Below are 21,236 nucleotides of genomic sequence, written 5' to 3' on the forward strand. Positions count from 1 at the left end.
TTGATCAGTTGAATGAAGCCAGCAGTGAAACAATACGCATAAGTTTATACTTTCAAGATAGTTTCCGCTTGACTAAAGAATTCATCGATTAACATAAAGATTTTCCGATAGAATCGGGCACAGGCATAAACTTATTGATTAAAGTCCGACGTGAAAGCGAAAAACAAGGGCGAAATAATCCACCGTGTTTAGTACACGTCTAATTTTATACGACACGTTGCACCAACGGACAGGAGTAATCCGAACTAAGCGCAGCAGCTGAAAAACGTTTCGCTTAATAAACTATTGCGAGCTGGATGCGGTCGAAGCGTGAAGCTACCGGGAGGTCCGCCAATAATTTTTGAATTTACGCGTTCGTTTTTCCAACCGGCTGTCGGTTTGACCGGTCGTCCGGAGGTCCTGGTATGCTCTGAGCCTCAGAATATAATCTATGGGGCGTGGTGGAATGGTTTTCGATTTCTTGGCCCCGGAGTCAGGGAATTTACGATGTCCGGCGTTTTAACTTCCAGTTTCGTTCCACCAGCACCCTTTCCATCTCCCTTTTTACTCCCCTATTTATATATTGTGTAGCTTTACCCCTTACCGTCGAACGAGCAGAAGAAGGTAGCGTCCTCCTGTGTCTTTCAGACACGGTCAACTTTCCAATAAATAAGTATCGCAATCTCCGATCTCTGTATCTCTATTAATTGTTATTTACTCCGTGTTTCTATATCTTTATATATTTCCAATATTGCTCTTATCGATCCCTTGACACAGGTTCCAAATTTCTTCGACTTAATCAACAGAAAATGCTACGTGATGTCTCCCGGCGAAAGCTTCAAACGCGCAGAACACACGTTCCTCAATTCGATCGCCGTTTATCAAACCGTTATCAATACTTTACGGTTATCCGCATTGTTTCCGCCGATGCACGATATGTGCGCAAGAAGGAAACACCGGAGCGCAGGCCGTGGATTATAATCCGCGGAAGGAGGCAGTAAGAAACTGAATCGCGTCGGAGTTCCACGCGACACCGTAAATTCCCGCGATTTATGGGTTTTAATAGCGCTGATACGCTCCCACCATCTATTCGGTTAAAACGATACGCGGAACCGATACGTTTACGGCGGGCTAAAAATACATCGCGATAAATTCGCGGTAGACGTAGCCAGCGCGCCGGTCGGCTCCTGGCCGGCAACGTGTCGACGAGATATCTTCATTTTCTAGTCGACGGTATCGAACAGTCGACACTTCCGCAGTTGCCGGCCGGAATACCGTGTTCTACCCGAATTCTCCGTTTCCGACTGACTCGTTCTGGAAATTCTCGTTCGGTGCATTAACGTTTTTTTTCCCTCATCTGATGCATCTAGACGAGTCGACTACCAAGCACAGCGATGGATATCAAATATTTACTCTACCGGGGGCATTCGTTAGCGATAATCGTCGACGGGAAGCTCGGCTTTCGATGTTTCGACGGCTCTTCCAGTTCTCCGTTGAAAGCGCCTCGATAAAAAGAGGAGCGCGGGAAAAGTTAACGGGGAAAGAAGGATCGGCTTTTCATCGGCGGTGATTGTGAGCCGAGGCAACGGAACGTTGATCCCTCGAAGACCAACAATTATGCAATTAGGTTTAGTCGTTGGCCAGCCGATTTCCTCGATTTTCAACGATCCGCGGATCGTAATTCCGCTGAAGGCTAATCAGCTGCCAGTGTCTGGCTGCTCTCCTCTGTTTCATTTGCGTTTCCACGGTAAAGACTACTCGGCAGATAACAAGCCGTTCGGAATTCAATTAGGAATGAATTGTTCCTTTCGTACTGTCTTTGAATTGATCGCACTATTTAAACAGGCTCAGGTTCGTACCATGGGTTCGGATTTTGTGAAGTTGATTGTCTTTTGATCAGTAGAATGGATGGATATGTTCCCGTTTTTATTGATTTAGCTGATTATAGGTGAGAATATCTTATGTGCTATAACTTCGGTATCCCTTCAATTAGTGACTTCCTTACTATTATAACTTAATATACCTCATTTAGTTAATTACAAACACTTCAGATCGAATTGTTGGGCTAAGCTAGTGAGTACTACAGAAAATGAGAAAACAAATGTATTTTTCCTAATAACTGCGTAACCAGCCATCGCTGACCAATTAACCACAACCATTATTCAATTACCTTCTCATCACGAACAGCAGTTGATGATTAATAGCGCATGATAATCGACCAGGATAAACAGCTACAATCACAAACTCTTTCAGCCGCAATCAGTCTTCAAACGATCTCTAACAGCTTTCAATTCCGTCCTCGATCATTCAGAAGTCCACTTAAGCCAGTCCAAATCCCATCCAGCGGAAACTCTCCTGGCAGCTGACGTGTAACCGGTCCGTGACAGGAGTCAGGCCGTTTCAAAGTAATTTTCCATCGCGTTGCCGGCCGCCCGGCAAGCTGGAATCGCAGTATCAAAGGAGAGGGCGCGCTAATTAGCGGCTGAACGAGGATGAAAAACGAAAGTGGTCGCGTGCGAAATTGCGAGCCAGCCGTCTGGCTGCCGCGAGCGCGACACGCGAGATCCGAGCCAGCCCCGCGATGCTCAGCCGTTGTTGCCGTTCCGCGAAACTCCTTGGGCCCGGCCGCGGTTCCCGCCGCACGTTCGCAATAATGGCAAGAGGCCAAAACAATCGGCGGCCGCTAAATTTCCAGTCAACAAACATTGGAACGCGGCCAAACGGCTCTCATGCCGCGAAAGACTTTTATCCTGGCAGCGGCGTTGCTACCAGCGTCGCCACCGGCTCCTTTCTCCCGCGAGCCACCGCTCCTCCTCGGTCTCGTGAATAAGCAATTCCGTTTTTCCGACGGGACGACTCATCGTCGAGCCACTTCCCTCGTCGCGGTGAGCGTTTAATCGTTTTCTTGTCCCCCGCTTCCGGGACGCTAAAGATCCTCGTGTCACCTTTCCCAGGGACATTCGAGTTGAACCCGTGTTTTGACGCTTTGATAACGTTCCAACGGGCGACGTTTAAATAACGTAATTCTCCGATAATTACTTCCACGGCTGTTATCCTTCATGGTTCTTTCTTTCTCCCACCCTTTCTTTGTTACTTTTAAGAGGCTTTAAAAATGAAATAATAATGGATTTTTTGTTTCATGGATTTCGAGGGATTCCATTCCGTCCGAGATATAAAGTGCACCGTTTCACTCCATGAAGAAGGGTACATGTAATTTCCATTCCTATTCTAATCCTCGAAGTTGGGAGAAATGCGATCCCATTGCGCATTAACGACGATGATTAAGACGCGGCGTTTAATTAAATTACGAATCGCTTCGGGTGAGCGTTAATTATTACTGATGCACAATTGTGACCGAGATAATTACAGCGAACTCCGAGTTACGATTCCAAAAAGCAATTCATAATGAAAAAAGCATATGAAAGTCTCGTGAACGTTTAAATAATTATAAAAGAGGAAACCCGAAGTGGGTCATTTTAGTTTATCCAACAGTTCAACCGTTAAATCTCCCCTACTGAACAAACAATATCCATTCCTATCCTAAATTAACATTAGTAAACTCAGTTATTCACAATACCAACATTTTCCAACATTTTCCAACGAACTCTCAAACGTTTCATCGATCGATTCCTCGGCAGGTTATCCTATAAGAAACATCCTCGAAATCGGCGCAGTTAATCTAAGTACAAGCTGACCAAAAGTCGCCGTCGGGCTCCCGAAAACAAAGACAAAGCCCGCGCGTCAGTGAAGCGGAAGAAACGTCCCCGTGAGTTTGCGAGCGCGCGAGTAGTCACAGAGGAACGGCGTGCGCGTACACCCGTCCCTCATTCCTCCCCTATCTCGAACGAGGTTCCAGTAACCGTTTGCGCCGCCATTGTCATCCCTCCTGCGAGGATCCGACGCAGACGTCGCGTTTCCGTGACCGTCTCCCGCGAGTATATTGTTCCCCGATATCAGTTCCCTTTTCGCCCTCGCCCGAAGCGGCGAATTACGCCCATGAATAATAAAAACGGCCGACGAACGCGCCCCCGCCAGCCGAGATTAGAGGTCGCGGGGTGAGACGGCGCGAGGGGAAGGGAAACGCGGCGGGTAGAAGGCGAACGGGCCGAGATCCTGCGAATTGCTCCGAACCTTGTCGGAAGACGGCTCGCCCAGACTGATTCTCATTCGCCTCGCGCCCTCCGCACCCTCGCCAAACACCTATCCGAGGATGTCACCCCTCGAGCAGGGGGCAGAAAGAAATTCGCCGGACCCATCTTTGTGAACGCTCCCCTAGCTCGAACTCCGTGGCGCCCGACTTTTAATTATTCGGGAACTGCAGCTGTCGTGCCGCGTCTCGCTGTCACCCGGGGACGCTTAACTGGCAGCGATTCTTATTGCAGGAGAATATTTTGAACAGACCCGATGGAAACATGGTTATTGCTATGGAGTTTTACTGGTTTTTGATAGAACATTCATAGATGAAGTTATTGGGTTGTTTCGTTTGAAGTTGAGGTTTGGAGTTTTCTTTTACTTTGATTTTTGGTCGTGATGCAGTAGAATTTTGACTGGTAAGAATTTTAGTGGTGGTTTTTGATGGAACATTGATAGATGTCTTCTTGGAGATGAGGTTATTTATTGGGTTGTTTCGTTTGAAGTTGGGGTTTGGAGTTTTCTTTTACTTTGATTTTTGGTGGTGATGCAGTAGAATTTTGACGGTAGATTAGGTTTAGTGATTGACAGTTAATGAATGGAGACTTGAGATGAAGTTGGTTATTGCTGCGGAATTTTACTGGTTTTTGATGGAACATTGATAGATGTCTTCTTGGAGATGAAGTTATTTATCGGGTCGTTTCGTTTGAAGTTGGGTTTGGAGTTTTCTTTTACTTTGATTTTTGGTGGTGATGCAGTAGAATTTTGACTGGTAGATTAGATTTAGTGATTGACAGTTCTAATGTGTGGAGACTTGAGATGAGGTTACTTGAAATATATTTGTATAATTTGAGTATTCTAGGGTACTATCTAGCAATTTGAATAATTGAGTTCTAATTGCAATCAAGACTGAGGAAATTACAGATTACAAGGTTAAGATTGGTCCTTGTGGAATCTTCAGCAATTAGGGAAGTCTGTAATCAGTTCTAATGATTACTTTTCCCTGGCATTTAAATCGTATCACCGGGCAGTCGGTATCGCGCTGATACGTTCCTCCGGCACACAATATTCAAACTTAACGAGCTCGTTTGCGCGATTGAAACACCGGACAAATATTTATTTTTAGTGAACGGGCAACCGAAAGAAGCGAGGGCTCGTTAAACCCTCAAACTGTTTGGTAACAAATACGTTTCGACGATTTTAAACTTTAAGCGGAACAACGGGACACCTGGTGACAATTGTTACACCTCGCCATTGCAATGCTTTATTAATATGAATATACACTGCACGCCCGCAGTTTGATACCTCGATAGTTGCATTTTTTGTGTAGCTGCGATAATTCATATTTTAGGTGTGAAACTCAAATTCGAATGCTCAAATTCGAATGTTCAGATTCGAAAGTTCAAATTTGAAAGTTCAAGTTTCAAAAATTTAAATTTCAAAAATTTAAATTTCAAAAGTTCAAGTTCCAATGTTCCAAACTTCCAAAGTTCCAAGGTTCGAATGTTCCAAAGTTCCAAACTTCCAAGGTTGCAAAGTTCCAAACTTTCAAACTTTCAAACTTTCAAACTTTCAAACTTCCAATCTTCCAAACTTCCTAACTTCCAAAGTTCCAAAGTTCCAAAGTTCAAATGTTCCAAACTTCCAAACTTCCAACGTTCCAAACTTCCAAAGTTCCAAAGTTCCAAACTTCCTGACTACCAAACTTACAAACTTCCTAACTACCAAATTTCCAAACTTCCAAAGTGTCAAAGTTCCAAAGTTCCAAGGTTTCGGAAGTTCAAGTTCCAAAGTCCCAAGGCTTCGAAAGTTCAAGTTCCAAATTTCAAAAATTCAAAAGTTCCAAAGTTCAAGAATTCAAATGTTCAAATTCACGGAATGTCCAAAAGAAATCCAAGAAGCACCCTCCGAAAACGGAATGACAATAAACCGGGGAAATTGAACGACCGCGATGTTAAAAGGGGAAAAACACGATCGGACCGTAGAGTATCCAAAGAACGCGGCAGGGTTGATCGCAGTCTAGGGGACAGTCGACAGGCGGTTCGGGGGAGAGAAACACGGCCCGCCCTCGTTACACGTTACTCGGTGGTCCCGAGCGGGTAACATATAGCCGTTTGGCATTGTAGCTCGGCGTCGAAACGGGCCTCATAATTCAAAGATCTTTGCCCGAGCCGGACACACCGCCGTGGGCGCCGGCAACGCAATAAGACGCCGATTATATTGGGCTAATATTCCGAAGCACGTTGGGGGATTCCGGGGCTAATCCGACACGCATGTTGAGACATACATCAGCGCCAGTTGATGTACCGTGGGCCGTTACCTGCGTATGCATATCCGACCGTGCGGATGTGTACACGCATGCCCCGTCTATGTGCCCGTGCATTACGCATCTGCGGCATTTCCGTTGTCCCATCGGCTGCGAGTCCCTTATGCCTGGTCTACACGCTCGAGCAGTTAGCGAACAGTTCGCGAACTATGATTACCCAGTGTGGACACTTGAATGTACAGCGAACTAATGAATAAATGTTCGGTAACATTCGCTTGAGAAACTTCTACATCGAAGTTCATATTACTGATTACGAGTAGCTGATGCGCAGTTCGAAAACTATTTCTGGCAGTGACACTTTTGCGAACATTGAGTATGGTGAATTAATCAGTGAACAGCGAACAGTGTCAACTCTGTTAAAGACGTCAAACATCTGCTCGCAATTTCAAAATGGAGACACGTTTATAACACGTTTTAACATGATTTTAGTGAATTTTATTTCACTTCTCAACTTTACTATGTATTCGCTTTGCGATCAATGAGTACCGATATCAATGGAACGATCAGGAAATTGCTGTTAATTCAAGTAACACTGCTTTCCTAGATACTTTTGCAGAGAGATGTGTATACGAGGAAGATCAACAGCGAACAGCCCGCGAACATCGAGCGAACAAGCCTATAACTCCTTGTGATCTGCTCGCGAGCCGTTTGCTGGCTCCAATGTGTACAGGTTGTACACGAAAAGTTCGTGAACAGTTTCATAAAATGTTTCGCGGACGTTCCTGTCCAGTGTGGACCCAGCATAGCCGTCCGAAACACGGAACTGTCGCGGAGCAGCCTTTCCGCCGGGACACGGGGCTCGAACGTGCGCCGAGTTTCTTGTCCTCGCGTGGGACGACAGAGTGCACGCGCTTGTAACGCGAACACGAGCTTTCATCGACGACCAGCATCACTTTTTGCCCGACGAACTTCGACGGTTACGTGATACGAACGCGAACCATGCGACTCACCCCGCTAATTCTTCGTGAGCGGATTTACAAGAGTTTCGACCGGTGTCGGACGCGAACATTCGTGTTCCAGGTAAGAACGAGGAATTCTCGGATCGCGTGACATTAATCCGATTGCTCGGGGATAATTATATGATTTCAGTGTTTGAACGTTCCAACGTTCGAGCCCCTCTGTATCAGATTCTATAAATTCGTGCATTATTCCGTGATTTGCTTCTCTATGAGTTATTGTATATATATTTCCAGTATAATCATTAGATTAGATTTGAAGTTCGTAGAAACTGGTAGCAACATGATTGAGTCCCTTTGTTAAATATTTTATTAAGTTCAAAGTGAAATAAAAGTCTGATTGAAGTATATCAAATTTTCATTGAATTTTTATTATTAACGTTACAACGAATGCATAAGATACTAATTAAACCGATTCAAGGGGAAGAAAGGATATAATATCGGAATTTTATATAATACTAGTAATCTCCTTTTCAATCAGTCCAATGGATTATCTTGAATTTTTAATTACTTCGTTCGACGATTTGTTCGTGTCTAATTTTCCGGCATAACCAAAACTGGCAGTGGAATTCGTCGGCCGTTTCTGTCTCGCGATACGATGAGCATGACGCTGCGAATATAAGGAGGTCGATACCGCGTGATTACGGAGAAGGAACGGCGTATTTGCCTTTCAATCTTCTTCACGTGGACTGATTTCTAATCTATCTATGACGAATTTCCTTATCTGTACTTTCAACGAAGAATACTGTTAGCCTTCGGAAGGTGGACGCTTTTGACGGCTGTGCACACGACGATGCCCGGATCAATTTCAATCCGTTACTCATCAATTTTTATACACCTTCCAAAGTAATTTCCCTCGGGAAGTCACAGGTTGGCCTCCTTTTTAAGTAATAAAATAATTACTAACTTAGGTTAGCCGCTGGAGACCTAGAACTTGCTGGAAATTCTGAAAAAATATCTTAATGAAAACAGACCCACGACTCGTCGGCTAGAATTAAACAAAGTATATTTATTTATAATTACAGCGACGCGGAAGGAAGACGATAAATGTCGAACACGACGGTTGACACAAAGTTAAAGAGTTTTTCACGTGGGTCTATGCTCGACCTCGCCTACCGCAACTGTCTTCGCAACAGTCGATCTTCACGATCGCGACAGCGATTCGCTGATTTTGAAGACGAACCCTCCACTAGACGAAAACGAAAATAGAAGCGAAAGCGACGCAGAAAGACGCATTTTTTGACTTTCATTTTCTTCGCTTCTATTAGTCATTTTGCTTCTATTTTAGAATTAGTGCCTATTTCGTAAAATAATTCTTACTGTAAATTATCATTAAAAGATTGAAAGTATATAACTTTTAAAAAGCTGTTTCGGCTTGCTAAAGACGAGATCTCTCGTCACCCATACGCAACGTGTTAATATCTTATATACGAACGATCATTTCAAAGTTAATATGTATATTCGATTACGACGGAAATCCGCAAGTGATTCCAAACATAAATAAATTCCTTCATAAATCAATCTCCGAAATACGTATAATATGTTTATGGACAAGTGCACAGCGGAATTAAAAAAGATACAGTGAGTACCTCAACAAAACCCGAGGTCATTCTTTTCACGGTACAGCTCCCATTACGGACGAGCTTCGAGAAGGAATTACGCATAAAGTTTTATCTACAGTTTCAGCCGCACGTCCCACCTTTACATGTAACGACGCAGATCCACAATCGCGAAAGGTAAATAAATACGGAAATGGTTACAGCTGCGTCGAAGTGGCTCCGTCGGTTATACGAGAGTTCAGACATCATTCGAACTTGCACGAACCTACTTCAGGAACTGCTTGCAGACGACTCGGTCGGGAGCATTATGTCCGATTGCGTATGAGGCGTTAAGCGGCGAGAGGGCGACGAGTCGGAAATTTCGCGAGTCGAGCTTGCGCCGTGATCTATGGTAACATTTCGTACCTTTGTGCCTTAGTATGATGATTTTTTGTTGCGCCTACGAAAATTCCGGTGGATACATTTTCATTCATAATTTACAGTGAAAATAAGTATAACAATGCTAGTATAAAAATTATAAATATTCGACATTAGTCTTATAAATTACAATTAATTTCTTGTCATTTGGACGCCCGAATCATCAGTGATCCCCATGATAGTCAACGTATTAATCGAACAGAGAACGAACCGATCGTAACAGACCTAAACGCACCTTAACCTCTTGCCGTATTATTTACTTTTGCTACTGAGCTCGTGCAAAATGTTTCTATCAGCAGTTTAGCAAAAACGCAAAGAAATTGTCCACTGCACTTTACGTACAAATTGACTTTCAAGATAATATATTGGTAATAGGAAAATAGTTTTTTGCTTCGATCCATGCGCATTGAATAATATTCATGTTTATTAAACTAATCCCGAAATCTTCATCGCGAGTCTCACTCGTCATTGTACGTCGAGGGGTTAAAGGTAACAGCTGACGTGCTACGCTTTCGAGATTCTGTATCGCGAGCGGTATAATAACGGCGTTTTGACGATGACCCAGGAGAATCGAGACTTGGATTGACAGAGGCGGCCGATACGATCGGCCAGCGATTTTCCGCCTGATATTTTACGATTACCCGGTTCCGTACCGCTTCAAGAACGATACCGGGTTTACAGGGAGCACTCGGAAACGTCTATATTTCACTCGGGAAGTTTATGCCGGCCTTTAAAAATTTATGAAAACACGAAACGGCTCACTCGCCTTTCAAAAAGTTCGAACGTCTCGTTACGGCCAGCTCTGCAAGAGCAAAAACGTCGGAACACGCGGAGCATGAAATAATTACGTCGATTGTTTCAATCTTCTGGTTCGAATAATCTTCCTGTTCTGAATAGAGAAAATATTATAAATATATGGCAAATGAAAATAATGTAGTTAATCAATCGAATATGAAGCGGTAGGATTTTATTGTAAAGCATAGGACTATGAACAGTTTGGGAGGGTGAAGCGTTTTGCACGGGGTCTACCAATGGATTCGTCTTAAACACCATGAGAGTACATCTTGACACTGTACTCTGATGCAAATAAGAAAGGCTCTATAAATCAGGTGAACCGGAGGATCGATCCTGTAGTTCACTTTGATTTTGGTGTACATTACTTTTTCGTTACAGTCGCTTATTTTCCCTTTCAACGGTGACACGAAAATTTTATTTTAAGTTTAGCATAGGCAAACAGGAGGATTAAGTATATCATTATTATCACAATCCTTATATTACACTGTCATCAAAGTACTTACGTTATTAACCAATTAACTGTGTTTGACGAGTGTACACGTCATCGTAAAGCTTGACATGATAATTCTTTCAGCGGTGAATTCATTTCTTCACATAAACATGTAATTCTTCTTCGTTTCGCTTTGATCTTTCATTAAAATATACTCTACGTGCATTCGTCCTGCGTTCGACGAGTACACGCTCCATTTTTCGATTTTATTGCGCGGAACGAGAGGTTTGTCCAACTAAATTCCACAGTTAATTGGTTAACGGATACTTATATACAAATTTGACGCGGAACTGAATGGGAGCGGAATGGTCCTCTGTTGGTCAACTAGAACTGCCGCCACAAATAAATTAATTTATGTAATTTAATAAAATATTATTACCCATGATGAGAAGTGAACTCTTGATCTCAATATCCTTTGTTAATTTTAACAAGTGACTACTATTTTCACGTCAGCTTTGAAACTCGGTATAGGCAAAACAATCACGTCACAGGTTTTTATTTGGAAGATCGACGTAGCATTCAGTCGAACAGCACACAACGGTAGAAAAGAACGGCTGCTTCTATACAATAAAAAATTCAAACAGTATCCATACTTTTTCTCTATCTTTCGCAGTTGAGTGATTATTTTCCGGTCTCCGCGCGGACCAGGCTGAGATCGATCATCGAACTGATGGACTCCACGCTGGGAAACCCGATCCACCGTCCGCCAGGTGTGAAGACACGCGATACGATCCGTGGAAAATATTTTTTGAACTCGCACGAGCGTTCTCGTTAAGCTTCGCATCGCGTGACCCCGCTCGTTAACATCTTTCTTCGGGGGCAATCTGCAGTGATACAGCGGCAAAATATTTGTTATACGGAGAAACGTTACGCGGAGATTCGATAAAGCGTCGCTTTAAAGCGTTCAGCGTGACACAAAGCGAAGAAAAAAATCTCGAAATGTCTCGGGAAACATCTGAAGGGGAATCCGAATTGAAATACCGGACAGTAAGCCTTGCTGTAAAATTAATTTCAAGAACTTCCGCCCTTCTTTCTTTCTCGACCGCGCCAACTTCGCCGCGACTCATAGATTATTGAGCGTATTATCGCGGCAAGCTTAATATCGTTCCTTGCGTAGACCGCAGAGGAAAAAAATTGAGGTGGAAGTAGAACCGAAGCGGCAGTTAGAAATAACACTTTGAATAACTTAGCACCTAGCAGGGAATTTCTTTCGCTCGAAACAGAATCTCGCTGGATTTAATTCCGGCCCCGAGACGAAACTTGCCAGAAAAGTTTCCTGTTCCGGGGTGAAGTTGTAACAGGCGACTGCGAACGACCGCGCGACTACGCTTTACAAAATTACCAAATCGAAACGAGCACCGTCCTCCGTGTAAAATTAACAGGACGTCCAATTTATTTTTCAATCCCGTTCGAAGCTTCGCGGACCTCGTCCAGGGAACTGTGCCAGCCAATCTTCGCAATTTACCAGTAAAACTAACAATGCAACAATTCCGTGCTATGTGAAAAGGTAACCTGATCGACGAGGGGAATCATGATCTTTCTCAAAATCATCTGATTAGTATTAGTACCATTATTAACCCCTTGGAGTACTACTTAGTTTCGTTACTAAGCTCGTGTGATATTTCACTATCGACAATTTGTAAGAAATGCAACAAAATTTCCCATTCTACTTGAGGAAATTTCATTTGAAGATAATACATTGATAATAGTAAAATAGTTTACTTTGATCCGTGGGTAATGATAACATTGATTCTTGTTAAATTAGTTTAGAAATCTTCATCGCGAGTCTCACTCGTCATTGTACGGCAAGGGGTTAACCCTTAATAATATTGTTATATAATATTGTGAAAATATTATATTAAATAATATTATGAGAATATTATATTAAATAATATTGTGGAAATATTATATTAAATAATATTATGAGAATATTATATTAAATAATATTATGAAAATATTACATTAAATAATATCATGAAAATCATCATTCGTAGTAGTAATGCTTGTATCACATAATACTATATTAGATCGTACATCAAACATTCGATTTCATTATTCAGAAATTGATATTTTAACCGATTAATCATACCAAAGCAAATATTGCACATTTAGAATGAATAAAGTATTAATCAGAAATTGCAACACAATTTTCTTTTCCCTTAGAATAATCCATTTCATATTCCACGAGACAATACTATAAAAGAATAGGTATCATTCCAAAGAAAAAGAACACGATCGATGCACTTAATTTTATATAGGTTTTCCTGCAGCATCCTCGTCTCATTCCTCCGCTCCACTATCGGTTAACGTTTGTTAGGGGGCGGATCGGTGAACAAAGAGAAAAGGTTTCGGGGGAAGGACGGCAGGGAGCGTGTTAGGTGTAGTAGATACTAATGCGCGCCGAGTTAGACTTCAGGGGGGATGGGCAACGTTAACCGAACTCCAATCGAATTAACATACTAATGGTTCTCGGTTAAGCCAATTCTGAAACTTTCATTTCGACCGACTAGCAGCGCCGAACAACTTTTCACCCGGCCGGCCCTCTCCCTCTTTTTCCTCCTAACCACCCGATTCGTCAGGATTCCCGGCTCCTTTAATTCGCGTCTTTCTCTATATGGTAATCCCGGTGTCGTCCCGCTTATTTCCCGCGAAACTGATCGAGATTGACGCTCGAGGTCCGCACACGCGTAATAACTTTTCGGAGTTCGGATCCGACCACGGCCCGTTGCGTTATTTTCGTGACTCGCTGCGATGCTTCGTGATTTCGTTAATATTGTAATTTAACCCTTTCAACAGAGAGGGTTTTTAGATCGTTCACTCGAATGTACTTACGAAACAGCGAGTAAAGTTTGAATGAAATTGTACGTCGTTGGAAGTAACTGTTGCATTTAAGTGGCGGGTGCCTTGAACAAAATTTTCATCGAGCGTCCATTACGATGAATCGAATTTTTCGTTTCATTTATGCAACCGAGTGGAAAACTTAAACAAATGTCGAGCGGTATTTTTTTTACATGTTCCCATTTCTCTTGTTGCTTAATGGCATCCGGTAAATTGGATGATTAACGAACGTCAAACGGGAAAGCGGAGTTTTTTAAACAATCCTGATCGACCGCTGAATTGAATTGCAAATAACATGCACGGGCGGGTCGCGGAAAGTTTAAATAATAAATGAAGTAACCATCCGCGTAATATTCATGATGATAGAACTAAATCAAATAGTGACGGGGGATGTATGACATATTAATGTTGACTGGAACGCAGAATAAACATGAATAAAATGAAACAATGAGAATCTCCGAATGGATTCAATTTCTCGCCGATAAAATCGTAATGTGCCGAAGCAGCCGGGCGAACCTTTCAAATTGATTCCCCTGGGGGACGATTAATAATGAAAGTTTATACTAAGTGGAATATATTGTTAGGGCTCGGCCGGTAACAGCAGCAGCGTTCTTTGAGGAAAAGAATTACGTTAAATTTTTGCGCGGTGGCTTAATGGCTTGTTAAAACGTGAAAGCGTAAAGAAAAATGGGATTAACGCGGAATTAATCGCTTCTTATGGAATCACGAGCTACAAAGATAAATTATTTGTTTCTCGTCGACTCCTCCGCTGTAAAAAACCGAGTAATAGATATATTAATGTTCTAGCGGAAAATATACGCAATTAATATTTAAGTAGCGGGTATAAACTGGAAAATTCATTGAATCCCAATGTCGTTATCTAAAATTGTAAAAGTTTCCAACTAAAAACTAAGATTCGAATTTTCTCACCGTCGGTTAATATTTAAATCATCGAACTTTGAAATTCAAATATGGAATATATAATTACTAAGACACTAGAAATCTTGAAATCGTACCTTGATAATTAGATTGCGAATGTATATGCATACATTTTGGAAGTGAAGAATTCCACGGAATGCAGGCAAATTAAAAAAACACATAAAATAACTGGAGCGTATAATTCTCCATAGTATTTATTAGAAAAAACAATTTTCTATCGTTATTCAGTTTCTCTAATTATACTCCTAACAATTTGAATTTGCGGAAAGATCTGCGATCTATTGATAATAATCTATCCTCGATAGATCATTCATTATTCATTATCGCAATGCTTCCACAACCAAAAGAATCTTCACCATTTCATCCCACTAAACTCAATAACAACAAAAGTCATATTAACACATTGCTCCGCGATAATGCGGAATTTTTAGTCTATCGTTTAATTGCTAATCCTACAGTAATGTAACATTTTATAAATACACGACACAAATCCAAAGTAAAATTTACAAAATCGAATTCCTTATTCTTTTCCGCAAGTTAGAATCTTCAGTTTGATGTTTAAAAATGTATCAATATAACCACCGACGTTCGCGCTTAGTAGCTGAAATTTACCCAGAGTGCAATGAGTTAAATATAAAAAGTTAAGAATAAATCAAGCGTTCTTATCCATGAAACTCCAAAAATTCCCAAAGTAGAGTTAATCGATGTGGCGCACCGAGCAGCTGAAACGTTAAAAGGTATTTCCCAAGTACATCCGCAAACGAGGTACCAGGATTTCGGACATCGTTGCGCCGCTCCGTCGTCGCCGGATAAATCTCGAAAGAATCCGTAGTCATAATGAAGCCGCGCCGCGAAAAATCCCTTTGTAAGGACGATATTACACGGCTGCCGGGCTATGTAACTCTCCTAATCTGGCTCTTTCATACGGTCTTTTTCATCTTGTGCGTAGGATAAGCGCGTTTAATTCAAGCTAACCTCGCTCCACCTCGCTGTCTCCCGCGTATTGTGTTCCGGAGGACACGATAGAACCCGGCGCGGGGTCGCCGGGAGCGGGACATAGGCGGCCCGCGATAATATAAAGCTCGACGTCTCGACCATGGAGACTCGCCCGGTCACAAAGAGCTACGGATTTACGTGGCAGCCTTGATTTACCTGATGGCTACGAGTAGAAGCGCACCGGGGGCCAATCACCGTCGCGCTCTTATCGGAAAAGCAAATTGCTACTGGCCAGTTCCCTCTCCCCCGCCCTCCTCTCTGTACCCTACCTAATTATGGGACCCAATTACCCCGGGGCGAATCAATTAACATCGAGATTGACAGATATCGCCGGCTATTCTTGACATATTTACGCGACAACGGGCCGCGCCGATTCGTTTCGGGCGTCGCGCTCTCGCGCGGATCGAGAGCCATTTTTTCCTTTCTAGAGCGGCCAATTAGCTCGCGACTGATTGTGAGATTGAAACGAGAGTCCATTGATTACCGGTGGCGTTATTTCATTCCGTGCTCTGTTTTGAGAAGCATTTCAATCGGACGGGTGGGAGTGAAGCGGGCGAATTGTGGAATTTAATCGAATTTTTGAAAATCTCCCTGCCGAGTCGACTGGGAGTTTGACGTGTTCGTGGTAGTTGATAATGTATAAGATTCAACCCTCCGTCCTCGAAGGATTTTCGGTGGAAATATTCATTTTCCGATGAGATATAGACGCTTTTGAAATTCATTTAACGATCATTTATGCGTGAATTAAAGAACGAAACTATTTTATTTCCATACTTTACGTAGCGATGTATTGTACAAAGTTTTTTAATTAATTACTAAACTTTATAATTCTGCTGTATCGAATGAAATAACGACCAACAGTCACCTCTCAAATACAAAGGATTAAAAAATCAATTGCAACATTGAATCGTTAATTAGATTCTCCTTTCGTGCCGACATTCCCAAAACTTCGTATAATCGCAAAATCGCGTCTACTGTCCATTCTAAATAAATCACCAGTTCCGATTCACATATAAAAACACTGTAACATAACTCAACTATCGCTGAAGATATTTTACTCCACTTCACTGTATTTACATGCATCGCATTTGACCTCGTTCAGATTCACAGATGCAATTAATCCTTATGTCTTTAACCAGTTGGTGGAATTTAGTTTGAAAAATCTCTCATTGCAATAAAATCAAATAATGAAGTGTATACTCGTTAAACGCAGGCCGAATGCACTTAAGATATACCCTAACGAAAAACTAAAGCGAAACGAAGAAGAATTACATGTTTGTCCCAAAAAATAAATTAAGATGACGTGTATACTCGTGAAACACAGTTGACTGGTTAATCCGCGGTTAGAAATTATCGCATCGTAATTTGGCCAGCGCGGCTGCTGGAATCGATTGTTTCGACATCAAAGTACCTGACCCCTCCCGCGCGTCTCGCGATTCTTCCCTTTCTCTGCGATTTAATTAATTTACCGACGTCACCGGTACACTGTGCGCCTGTCGGCGACCGAACCAGAGATACCGGAGAAATACTACCGCCGGCCGCAACCAATGGACTGTCAGCTGTCGGTTGTCACTGACCAACGTTTGTCAACAGCTGTCAACGGGATATCAGGGGGATGGCATCAACGGGAGCCGCCTTCGAGCCTTTGACGGACGCAACTAAATTGCATACGTCGTGTCCTTAGCGCCAGGGAAGCGTCAATTTTTCGGTCCACGGCCCGTATGCATGAACGCGACATTTTTTCCTGACGGAGGAACGCGCGGCTCGCGCCTTTCTCCGGAACACGTCGGACGTTCCGGTGAAAAATTCACGAATTAGACGGCTCATGAATAATTCCCGGCCGACGCGCGTGTTACAAAGAAACAGTCGAACCGAAATTATTCGGTCATGCGAGTGATTATATTCCGCGGCGATTTTTGGAGGAATTTCGTAATGAAAAAGCTGCGAGCGTCGTATTTAAAATTTAACGGGAGATATATAAATTAGAATTTCATATTATTCCTAACGGTAATTAATATTCTGACTGAGAATTATTTCAGTATGTTTTTAAGCGACATAATTAATACAATTTTTTGTGTTGCGTACTAGATGGAGATGTTTGAATATCTTCAAACATTCAGTTGCTACGTTTATTTAAATGTTTCCAATAATCTGAGAACAAAGCTTAACCCCTTGCCTTACAACAACGTGTTAGACTCGTGGTGAAGATTTTCAGAATTTAACAAACATAAATATTACTTAATTTTTGTAAATACAAATTGAAGAGTACTCTTCTGTTACGAATTATTATAGCTCAGAGAAAACATAAATGTAGAATATGCCTAGGATTTTTGCTTTTCTTCAATCAATTTTTAATAACAAACTAGGTGTGTCGATCATAGTTGAGAAAGAAATCGGAGGTCAAGGGGTTAACAGCGAATATCACCTAAATACCCTGAAGATACAGCCCTAAGGAACCATAACAGCAAAAATCTAACGGAGACCGAGCCGAAACTCATGTCAACAAGTATGCCAACCATCCAATATGGCGCGGAAGCGTGAAGTATGCGTCCCACCCTATCAGAATCAAAAACTGTGTCACATTCCACGCTCGGATTCGATCTAACTTCGATCGAAATTATTAGCCGTGGAGCTGGAGGGGATCGTGGTATGAAAACTATTTCGCTCACATGTGGTTCACCAGGCGTTCACGTGATTGCCGGCTGCGTCGGACACGGGAAAGAAATGGCGGACCGCGGTGGGACGTCGTTTCACACGGCAGCGAGAGCACCGTCGAAAAGCGTGAGGCGCCGCGGTCGGTGAGCCGTTAGGAGCCGGAAATGTCATTTCCCACGGAAAAACGTCTTTTCCGCGGTTAATAGGAGGGTCGCCGACGGCGGTCGGATGGCGGACACGCTCCCGATGGCCGGCCGCGCGATGAGGGAAACGATCAACGGAGGAAAACGGAAGAAAACGGAACGCTGCGGCGAGGTATAAAAAGCTTTCCCCTCGGAAAATCGTTTCGCCGAATCGAAAGGAGAGAAATTTAACGGGTCAAGCTGTGTTTACATCGCAGTCTCGATTCGAAGGAAGAGAACATCGATCACAGCGTCGCTGGAAGCTCGTCGAGATGGCTCCTTTTAGCATTAGAACTACTAGATGGGTCAACGTGACCTATTCCTAATTTCCTATTACGAAATTATTGAAAAGACAGATGCTTCTCTGAGAAATTACTGAAGAAGCTGGTTTAGTCGATTTACCAATTGTAACATCAATGGACGCACTTTTGAAGTTTCTATAGACAAATCTCGAAGTCATTTTGACTGATAGTTCTACTGTTAATATTTTTAGGTAGTACGTTGCTATAAATTAATGAATTATTATATATCGAATATTCGAAATAGTTATTTAAAATGCTAGAAATCGTGAAAATTGTAGTGGTGCTACAGCAGCAGTGCATTTCTATGCTTCGTTCTTTTCGACGCTCTGCGATGTAAACGCAGCATTAGTCCCGCCGAAATTTCCTGCTCCGCAGTTTTGGATGTCTTTCCAGTCTGCCGGGCACGGGGTGGGCGACAATAATATCGGTCAATGTACGATCCACGAAGAACGAGAAAGGGAACGTGGCTGGTTACGTTCTTATTAATTACTCGCAGACTGACCCAGTTGACTCTTGTAAACTATTACGACCGTGCTTGAGAGCGCTGAAAATTCCTTTTGCCTGCGTACACGGAGAAGTTCGTGGAACTCCGGCCACGGTGCTCCATATCGAGGGCTCCGAAGGCTTTTCGCCAGGTGAAACTGACCACGGAAAGGGAAGCAGTAATGACAGTGTCATTTAATTAGAAGTTTACGGGATATCTCGGAAATTGTGGCACGTATGCATTGCCTTTTTCCGCGAGACTTCGATGCACGTGATCGGGATGCATTCGTAAGATTCGTTTCGTAGGAATTTGCGAGAACAATAAGTGGAAATGGAATGTATCGTTCAGACGTGCCAGTTGAGCTAACGTTTCATATAAATTATACATTTCGTATAATTTTGATTATCCTGTGACACAAACTAGCACCTATCCAGCTTAAATTTTGTTCGAAGGTGTGCTCATTAGTTTCAATAATTTCTTAATGAAAATTCATGGCGACCACGATTGCTTCAATCTCAAAATTGCAGACAATTCATGAATCCTCGACGAGATTTTTATTTCATTTCAATCCTACAGGGGAACTTCAATATTCTCGTTACATTTCTGTTTAATTTCAATCTCCGCGAATTAGTACACAAATTTCTATCTGCATAACAACCGGTCTAGCAACAACTTCTGAAATTCGCGTCACTCTGACCTGGATAATCGCCTCATCGCTTATAGAAGGGAACCTCGACGATAAGAGAACGAAAACAACAAACATTAAACAATTTATCTATTTCCTCCCTGGAATGCAACGATTGTTGCGAGCGCTTTGCGTTCCGAACAAAGGAGAGCGGTCAAAGTGAACATCTAATCGAAGAATCGTGTAACGAGCCGCCAGCCGGCCGCGTCGGAAACATTCCGGCCTCGCGGTACTCGCATAATCTCCGGCGTGGTAGTCGCTTTAAAATCCTAACCGACCGCGTTATACGTACGCCGACGTAGCCCAGAAATTCTTTTCAAAGTGTAATCGCAGGAATGCAGCAACGCTCGCGGCAGAATTGAATTTCACAATCCGCCGGCAAAAGAAGTACCTCGAAAAGTAGGGGAGAATTGAAGGAAGGGGATGAGAGGAGCCGGGGGTGGCAGAGAACTTCTTATGACGATAGTATGCACAGCATTTTATGCTGGCTCTTCAGCTGAACGTTGCCAAGGAAAACTTTATCTTTATTAACTCTCTACTCGGTTCGGTTCTGTTCGGTTTCCTTACGCCCCGTTACCCCCGACTCGGATTTTTGGCTGTCCCGGCCGTCGCAAAGTAATGAGAGAACGTTCCGAATCAAGGCAACTTTTACATAGACTCTGGATAGTGTTCCAACATCGTTCACCAGACTCTTGCGATACTGAAATCTACATTGCTGGATTAATATGTATTTAGTAACCCCTAACTTGCCTGTTCCTCATTGCATATGGATTAAAAACTGTTTTATTTTTAATGGTTCGTCTTGAAAACTGATATGTACTTGTGTGGGATGAATGGTTCGTTGTGCTATGTTTGGTAAATAGTGTGATTGCGTTTAGAAAATCTTGAGCTGAGAGAATACGAGGAAGATTGGAACCGAGCGACTGGGCCGTGAGAAAAGCGTGTACGTGACTGCGTGAATTTTGACTATGGACGAAAGATGCGAGTGTGAAGGATGCAAGTGTAAGGAAGACAGTGAATGGGGGTGTGCATTAAAAGCGAGTGGGAATGCGTGGCCGGGTGATAGTTGAGCGAGATTTTTAAGCGAGACGTTTGCGAAACTTTGCGTGATCGGCGAGCGAGCGTTTAGTAATCTGTACAGACATTGCGACTTGCACGGGATATGTCCTACAACATTGAGGACGGGATAATTCCTACACTTGTAATAAACGGAATATTTCTTCGCCTTTATTGCGATTATTAATAGGAGAATTAATCGAACTTAGTTGCAAAGGAAATCGTGCAGCAATTAGTATTGACTTGACTATCGGAATACTTTCAACAATTCAAATTGACTGGCTCCTGTAGAAGCTATAAATATATCGTTCGGAACATGTGAAAAAGATTGGTAATTTTTTTAAATGGTTTTATTTATTTACATAGACACCTTACAAGTAGCACACAGTTTTAAGGATAATATAAATATTAACATGAAACCTATTTTTGCCTCTAACACCGTTGTG

The sequence above is a fragment of the Nomia melanderi genome, chromosome 3 (assembly GCF_051020985.1).
Source record: "Nomia melanderi isolate GNS246 chromosome 3, iyNomMela1, whole genome shotgun sequence".
NCBI classification, from domain to species: domain Eukaryota; kingdom Metazoa; phylum Arthropoda; class Insecta; order Hymenoptera; family Halictidae; genus Nomia; species Nomia melanderi.